A 9,196-nucleotide genomic window follows, 5' to 3' on the forward strand; every position below is an offset into this window, starting at 1 on the left:
GAGCATGTTGATGAATCATTCTGCATAAAAGTGAACTATGTAGGTATACCTATCAATTATCATCGTAGGATATCATATATATAAATATATATATAAACATTTCTGTTTTAGATTTTGATCTGAGCGATTTTGCATCTTCACTGAATCATATCTATTCTTATATTATATAATTATACTTTTTTTTTTTTTTTTTTTATTATACAATAGGGTACTCCTAGCTTGCGCTATCTATACCTAGAGAGATGAGATAAAATACAATTTTGGCGTAATAAGTGCGATAAATAAATAATAATATAATTATACTGATATAGTAAGTACGTAGCCGGTATTTATATGACATATAACATAGGTATTTAATAAAATGTATTTAACCTATATATATAATATTATACATTATTCCGTGCATATATGGTTTACCTATCTCTTCAGTGAAGCACCGACACTCACCTAATATAATTGATTGAGTTTCATAAAATTGTATTTTTATAACGTTTGGTGGTAGGTATAATAATAATATATTAATTTAATATATCATTTAATAATATATAGGTAATGTAATTATGTACCTAAGTACTGGAATACCGGATTCGGGTGATTCAAATATGAAGTTGGTAGGTACCCACAGTCCACACTAATTAATATGAACTCCATGGTATTGTAATGAGGAATTTGGACAAATTATGTTTTTTATAACCTAATTGTTGGCTATTATAATATTTTAAATAAATAATAGCAAGACAATAAAATAAACATTATACTTACAAATAATATAAATAATTTGGTATAGGTATACGAGTGTACGACAACAATATTGCACGTGCGTCAACAATAACCAACAGACAATAATAAATATTAATATTACGTAATTTAAATCACGTAAAACATTGCGCAAAAAATTGTATAAAATTAAATTTATTAAAGTAAACACATTTACATACATTCTGTATATATTTTCATTTTGATAGATGTATTATATTAAATACATTACCTATACAAATGAGGAGATGTTTGGTGCCAAGGGAGACAATTAGTTCTCTAAAATCAAGTCTTCATCAAGTATAGGCGTCTTGTATTCAAATATAAGATTAATTACATTTTTGTAATCTGCTACCCAAAAATAAGACAATTAGTAATATAGTATTTAAAATAATTTTTTTTTTTTAATTCTATTTTTGTGATATTATATATTATATCTGGTTAGTAATATAATTATTACTTTAAATTATAGGTATAAGACTAAACATTCTTTTACCTAATAAAAAAAAAAAAAAGACTAAATAGAGCGTATGTCATTTAAAACTGTCCCTAAGTTATTTGGGGTCTGGGGAAAATTAAAAAGCTATGTGCCATACATAGGACGCTTTATTAATAATTAGGTATGCGATAGCAAAAACATCCACAGCAGAGATTAGTTAAATTTTAGTACATAAACTTTTTCAAACCTCAAAACATAACTAAGCTGATTTAAATTCATATACCTACTACATAATTACATTTTTGATAGCTTCTATTAGCAATGTATTATTTGTATTAAGCATAATTTTTAGGACTCGAACAGTTTGACTTGTAGCTCTGTTATTTTGTATTTAATATGAATCTAAAAAATAATTAATAATTCCATAATGCAAAACTATAACTCAATAAAGGTCGCGGTTACTATTCTATTTTTTGTAGGTACCTATTAATTTTTGTAAGGATAAACTTAAATGCCTATTATTTTTTAACTCTTTATTTCCAATCATAATTACTCCGTATAAAATTAATAGTTTATTGAAAATCTACATCATTATTAATAACAGTTTTATATTTAGATATGTATGGCAATAATAATGAATAAATGATTATGTACAACCTAGGTATCTAGAATAAAAAAAAAAATTTAAATGCGTTTATCTATGAAATAGAACAAATCAACAGTAGTTGTACAAAAAAAAAATTAGAATACCTACATAGATAGGTACGTCATTTTAAATATGGTTAAATTTAGCTATGACGTGCATATTTAAATATTTTCAACAATTATTTTTATCTACCAACTGATTCGACTATACGAGTTGGTGTTAAATTAATAGAAACTTATTTGTACGTTTTTTTTTCAAACATGGTCTATTAATATGGATGACTAAATATAATATCGACTATTTGAGCCTGTGTTATATACATATATATTTTTTTTATTATGTGTAATATTATACGTTAAAGCATTATACATAATATTATAAACTATAATAATATTTGTACAGCAATAATGGCGTGTAGTCGTATGAATTCGCGGCGGCGGTTTTGCGCAGTGCGTACTATTACACCATACATGTCAAGTTTAGAAATCGACGAGCAAAAAGTGTTTCGTGCGCAGCCGCTGGAACACATGAATATTATAATATGAGCAGTGCAAACCGACGAAATGGGATCGTAGCCGTAACAGCCGTTTTTTATTAATTTTTATTGACGTCATTGTTCTACGTTTTTCTAGAACATTCTATAACACGGCGGCGGAGGGCGGCCCTCTCCACTTTGCGCACACTCACGAACGCTGCCTCCCCACCGACGGCCGTTCGCCGACCGACGGCTCTTCTCATACTCACTCGATATGACGACATTTCATTTGCGCTTTGCACTCAATGCTGACGGATGCTCGAATGTCTACTACTCCTGCCGGAGTTCATAGAACAAATATGGCGGACGACGGTAAGCTCGATTTACACATCATTGTTTTACGATTGTGTTAGCGTCCATGTCGTGTAATAATATTATATTATTATAATTGACATGTTAACGACGTATTTCACACGGTTTATTATTCGTATTTTGCACACGCCTTACAGAGTTTTGTTACAGATGTTGCCGCCCAAATGCCGAAAAACACATTCGCCAGGTCACCGTCTGGTGCAAGCGCAGGGCACTGGCTTCGAATCCTTTGTTTTGCCACATTCGGCAGCTGACCAACGGACTTGATTTTCGCCACTTCGTAAGTATAATTTATTGTATTGTATTAAAATAATCATTTGTATTACAATAAGTTCTTTGATATAATAATTTAACAAATTTAACACTTACAATTATTATGGACCATGCTCACGTTCCACACACGCTTAAGTAATGTTTTTGTATTAAATGTAATCTTTAATTGTGTTATATCTTTACTTTATTTGAATGGGGTGGTTTTTTAAGTATTGATTACCTATTCTGAATTTCGTGTTCTCGAGTTTGCGCTACCGTACGCCGTACACAAAGGATCCGCCCCACCTCTACACCAACGTAGCTCGTCGAAAGTGGCAACGTTGTACGCCGTCACGAAATCGATTTCCCCTCCTCTTCTCCATCCATAGTCTAACGCCCATTTTAGAATTATTACTACGTGGTACCCGCTTTGTTTTTTCACGTTTATTATACAAGGTCAATACGGTCTGACAACGTTTTTAACATTTTAATACATTTCATATTTACGATATGATATTATGGTGATTTTTCATAGTGAAATCAGTCATGCCTAATGCTTTTTTAGAACAAGCTAACGCACACACTATTTCAACAACAATATTACGCTTTTAAATTTAGTTTTTATTTATTTAAATGTTTTTTAATATTAATTTACAAGGTTTTGAGCCCAATCCATAATAAAACAAGGTCATGACTCATAGTGTAACAAAAACACCATTCTAAACCATGATATATTTTAAGCGACCTTGTATTTTATTTCATTTTATTTGCCAACAGAATCAACTTAACAGTCTTTCGATTATTGCTTAATTGACCATTTAGTTTTTACTTTAGGTTTATTATTTGTTATATAATTATTAAAAGTCTAAGAACTTTTTAAAGTATATTAATTATTTTATATTGTATAGCTGTTGGACGTAACTTATTAAAATTGTTTGTTGCCTATTAGATATGTTAATAATGTAATACTATTAGATAGCAATCTATTATCAAAAGAATATATGGAAGTATACTAATTTTTTATTTTCAGAGCTATGCTTTTACAGTGAATCTCCTTTGAGTATTATGTAAATAAATATTTAAGCACGTATAAGAAAATTATATTTCTTTAAAACTTAATCAATAAATTAACCTACAAATTTACTCAACAAATTAAGCATAGAACATGAGTTTTCCACTCGTGATATAGTTATATAACTTCTTATTTTATAAAAAGTCAAATATTTTTTTTAATTTTAGAATTTCCTTAAATGATAGCATTGTTCTCACATCTTCTAAAAGTAAAATGTATATTACATATAAAGTTTATTTTAGAATTTAAATTGAATTAGGTAGATTTTTATACATAGTCTTGTCACCCAATAGGCTGTTTTCACATAAAATAATACATATATAGTTGTCTTTGGCGTCAATTTCTACTAGAAGCCTTACTAAATTGTATTTTTATAATTGTATAGACCACACCAATTTTCTCTTCAAAATTCATTTTAACAGCTTAAATCATTTTCTGAAATCATTTATGTAATTAAGAAAATAATATTTTTTTGTAGCTACTTTAAAGTACATATATTATATTTTAACAAATAAATTTATTTTACTATTTTCATCATGGCAATATTTTAATAGAGTAATAGAAATAATTTAATAGGTTATCTTAATTGGTATTCCATACAAAAGTAATTAGCACTTCCAGTATTTGTTTAAAAAAAAAAAAAAAAGAAAAGTTTTCTAGAAATGTTTGAGTTTAGGAGATAGGTAGTAATATAAATTTAATTGATATTTATTTATCTCTCTTTATTTTCAATCTATTTAATTTTTAAATTTCACAATATTTTTGTGAACTCAACTAAGTAGAATATCCCTACATTTAATAAGCCTAAGAGTTATTAAATATTTCTTTAAACAATTTATTGTATGTTTACTGGAATCAAGTTTTATTTATGTATTTAAAATATTAAATATTATTTTATAGTTTTTTTAAGATTATTATTAAATTAGTTAAATATTAAAACGCGTTTGTAAAAAAGGAAAATTCACCTGTTGTTTATTTATGTTTAGTATTAACACGTTAACCGGCATGTGATCGCCGGCAGTCATCTATAATTCTTAAATTTTATGTATTTATGACCGCTGGCGCCCATGTTTATCAATATTACCATGCTGTATGACCGTTGACAACTATAAATGAATTTAGTTTTATATTATTAACTTTTCTATGGTGCCACAATAATCCCCCAAAATAAAAGAACCGTGACAGCAGGAATTATTACAATTTTTTTAATATAGATACCTATAATATATTGTTTTTTATTTTAAATTTTTTTAAATATTTAGTGTATACAAATTTGGAAAACATAAAAAATATGTTTGGCGTATAACTAATACTTATTGAATGACAGCTGACGATTATATGGCGGTTAACGGGTTAATCTAGAACTGTAGCTGTAAAATCTTGATTTACCTGTTAAGTATAAATTTTATAGTGTCTAATTTAGAGATATTATTGGTAATAACTAATTAATAATTAACAATAAATTAAGTTAATAAAGTTTCAAAAAAGAAACATTTAAATTGTCTGTGCAGCCAAAGTTAAAGTATTACAATATTCGGAAGTTTAAAATTTATTAATTATTCTAATCAAATATATTTTGTTCACTTATTAATATTTCATGAGTAAAAAAAGGTTTTAGGTATCTTAGTGACCATAGTTGTTATGAAGTCTAACATTTATAAATTTTTAAGATTTGTTTAGTTAACATTTTCAATCATATTTAATGTAAAATGACTTAAAATTTGAACACGATAGTTACAAAATAACTAAAATTTTAGTTAACATTGTATCAATATTTTAAATCTAGGTGCTTGCATTAAATTATTATTACTATTATAAAACAAATTTATTCTAAATATAATTAGTTAATCCTCTACTTTCAGTATGAAATTTCAAATGGTATTGAAACCACAGAAATAAATATCAAAACTACAACTGTGATTGAAGATCAATAATGTTGAATATTTGATCACGTTAAATGTTGTTAGAGACAAAACATGCATCTTAAGGTAGTATTTTTGAAAAGTAAAATGATGTATACTTATAGTGTCTTATACTTATTTTCATAATTCAATTTTATTATGGTTCAATCAGCAAAAGCAAACTTGAAAGTTTACAAATTTAGTCTTTTTTTTTAATTCATGAAAGATCTTATGAAACACGAAATTAATATTTAACTTATTATATGTATAGATACATAAAGATTAAATTAAGTACTATGTATAGATTCATAACAAGTCATCTTAAATGTGTTGTTTGGTCCATATTGTTTGGCATATGACAAGTTGCATAAACATATATTAAATAATTTAATAAATTTATACGTTGTTAATTTAATAAAAAGTTATTCTCATTCACCAGCATTATTAAGTCATTAAATTATTGGTTATCAATCAATTAAATTAATGATCTTATTCCGAATCATTAAATTTTAGTCAGTTATTAAAACTTGTTAACACATCATCACTCTGCACTTTTGCCTGAATTCAAATAAAAATTGCTGAAGAGTTAATATAACTTTGATGAGTATTAAGCTTCAACAAACCTTGGTGTATCATGTAACAATTAATTTTTTATTAAATCCATTTTGCAGCCAAAATGGCTAAGTAGAACAATTTAATAGCTTAATTAAAAGTGTTCATTAATTAAATTTAAAGAATGGTGTTAAGCACTCCATTATTATTTTATCGTAATGTTTATGAAATTAAGTATTATTTATTACATAATAAGAGGTAGTGATTTTTTTGGTAGATGAATTTAAGTTTGAATTGAATAAGAACAATAAATGATGAATATGTTTTTTTAATGATAATTTATTAATTTTTTAGAATACAATTTACATTAATTTATTTTTATTTTTAAGTGTACACTATCCATTGTTAATTATTATTATTTTGATTAAAATGTATTTTTTTTCTTCTAAAGTAAACTTTATTTGTCTAATTTAAGTTTATTTTCTTACACAGGTAAAAGTTGATTATGTGTATACAATACGACAATGTTGTAAGTAAGGACTTTTTGCCTAATTTAAGGTAAGTACTACCATAACTTTATTTTTATATAAAATTTGGATTTTATAAGATACACTATTTTCAGTAAGGATAGAGGAGTGGGTTTTCATTACACAATTATTTGACCAATTGGATTGGTATATAGTATTGTGAATCCAACACCACGTCATTATTAATATTCAACCATCATTACACACATGTTGGAAAACTTTCTCCACCGTTAAACCCTGAGTTAGGTTGTTAATTCTAGGGTTTATTAGAAGGTTATTGTTTATTCATCGCTATAATTATTAGCCATGACCAGTGTTGAAGATTATACTACTTCAACGCTTAATTATTTATATATTGACTAAATCTTCACTTGTCAACGATTTCTAAGGTATTCTTATCAACAAACAACTTGTTTTAATGAAGAAACATTGTAAAATAATTTTATTTTTCGTTCTATGTGCATCTAATGTGTTCTAGATTTTCCAAACCTCATATATTAGAAGTTGGAGTTAATATATCTAATGGATGGTCCTTAAGATGAAGTGTTTAAAATTGGAAATATATTTAAACATTTAGATGCAATTGGATATTTTTGTATCTATTGCTTTGTGTTAGCAAAGAGGTTGGTGGAGTGACTGGTGATCAATCCCTAATCAACCCCATCTAAGTTGCTGTAGATTCAGACATGAAGTTAACTAGTGAAAACAAATTATACTACATACAAATTATTTTGGCTCTTTAGTGTAGAGCCCTATGGGCTTGAAGTTGTCAATTTTTTTTTATGTAACATTTTATTTTCAACACAATTTTAAATCTGTTTGCATAGTGTTTATTCAACACAAATGCCTTCGGTTACTTATCAAACCTATAAATGTATTTATTTTGAAAATAATAGAAAATAATTTGTTAACTAACAAACTTGAAAATAATCAATATACACATAACTATTTGACTTTATGCTATCTATGTATCAATATATCTACAATGTTGTTTAAAGGAATAATTTATACCTTAGTTCTGTTATCTACCTGTCTTCAATTCTAAAATAATATATACCTTGACATTTACATATTAACATTGTTGAAATAAATGTATTAATAGAAGTTAAAAGTTATTGATATGAGGAGCTGTATTGTAAACTTTGTATTTTTATATACATATGTTAGTACATCTTTATTTTTTTTTACATTAATATAATCAATTGTTTTATATAAATGTTATTATAAATTATTTATAGGTCGAATATATTTTAATATTTTTTGAAAACTTGGGTAATAAACAAATGGTTGTCTATATTTTATTAACATTAAATGTTTCTTATTTAAAATTCACGATTTGAAATTATTTCCTTATTATTTTAGAAAACCATGGGTAAATATATTTATCCTAATTTCATGTTGTATTTTTATTTAAATTTAATTGTTTAGCTTGAATAGAAAAAGTAATTATCATCTTGTATTAAAATAGTTGAATCTATTTTCATCAGGTAATCAAAACTGAAATCAAAAACTATTGTTTGGTTATTATTTTTTTTTTTTATTGATTTATTAATAAAGTAAAAATTCAGACATGCAAAATTATAAATAATATGTGTATCAATTAGTTTTAGACGAATGTTTGAGAAGGATTTTGTTAACAATTAAGAGTGTATTATATTTAAAGTATCTAACATGTAGAGTATGTGTACGCTTTTATATACATAAAAATGGTATACGTGTATTTTAACTAAAAATGGGTGATTATTAGGACTCTGTATACTATTAACTAGCAAAATTGTTAACTGAGGAATTTACTTGATATTTAAGTAGTACATTTAAATATAATTCTGATATTAAAATACACATTTTGTTTAAGTGCTTTAATTTAGAATATTGAAATGTTAATTATGACTGAGTTATTATATTTGGTTATGAAATAAATTTTTATGTATTTCAAGACATGTGTTCGCTAGTGAGATACAAAATTTACTCAATATAATTTGCTGATTATTAAATTAAATAAGTAAGAGTTTTAAAAATGTTATTTATAATATGCATGTTTATTATATAACATATACACGTATTAACTCAGAATAATCTAAGCTCATTCTATTTGTAATTTGGAAATATTTAAATTAGTTATATGTTGCTGTATATTAAGTTTTTGCTAATTAATCATAGTAAAGCGATGTTTTTGAGAGCAATTATTAATCTTGATAAACATA

The 9,196-nt window shown here is 25.7% G+C and overlaps 1 long non-coding RNA gene across 2 annotated transcripts; it reads left to right on the top strand.

Moving 5' to 3' along the window:
- Positions 1 to 2,577: 2,577 nt before the first annotated feature.
- On the top strand, positions 2,578 to 7,990 carry LOC112596560. Of its 2 annotated transcripts, XR_003114779.1 has the most exons (6): positions 2,578 to 2,688; positions 2,839 to 2,968; positions 5,875 to 6,000; positions 6,958 to 7,023; positions 7,088 to 7,381; positions 7,471 to 7,990. It is a non-coding gene; the product is annotated as an uncharacterized LOC112596560 (long non-coding RNA). The 2 variants fall into 2 exon arrangements; XR_003114780.1 differs by lacking the exon at positions 5,875 to 6,000.
- Positions 7,991 to 9,196: the final 1,206 nt, after the last annotated feature.

The sequence above is a fragment of the Melanaphis sacchari genome, unplaced genomic scaffold, assembly GCF_002803265.2.
Source record: "Melanaphis sacchari strain LSU unplaced genomic scaffold, SCAv2.0 Contig32_pilon_pilon, whole genome shotgun sequence".
Taxonomy (NCBI): Eukaryota; Metazoa; Arthropoda; class Insecta; order Hemiptera; family Aphididae; genus Melanaphis; species Melanaphis sacchari.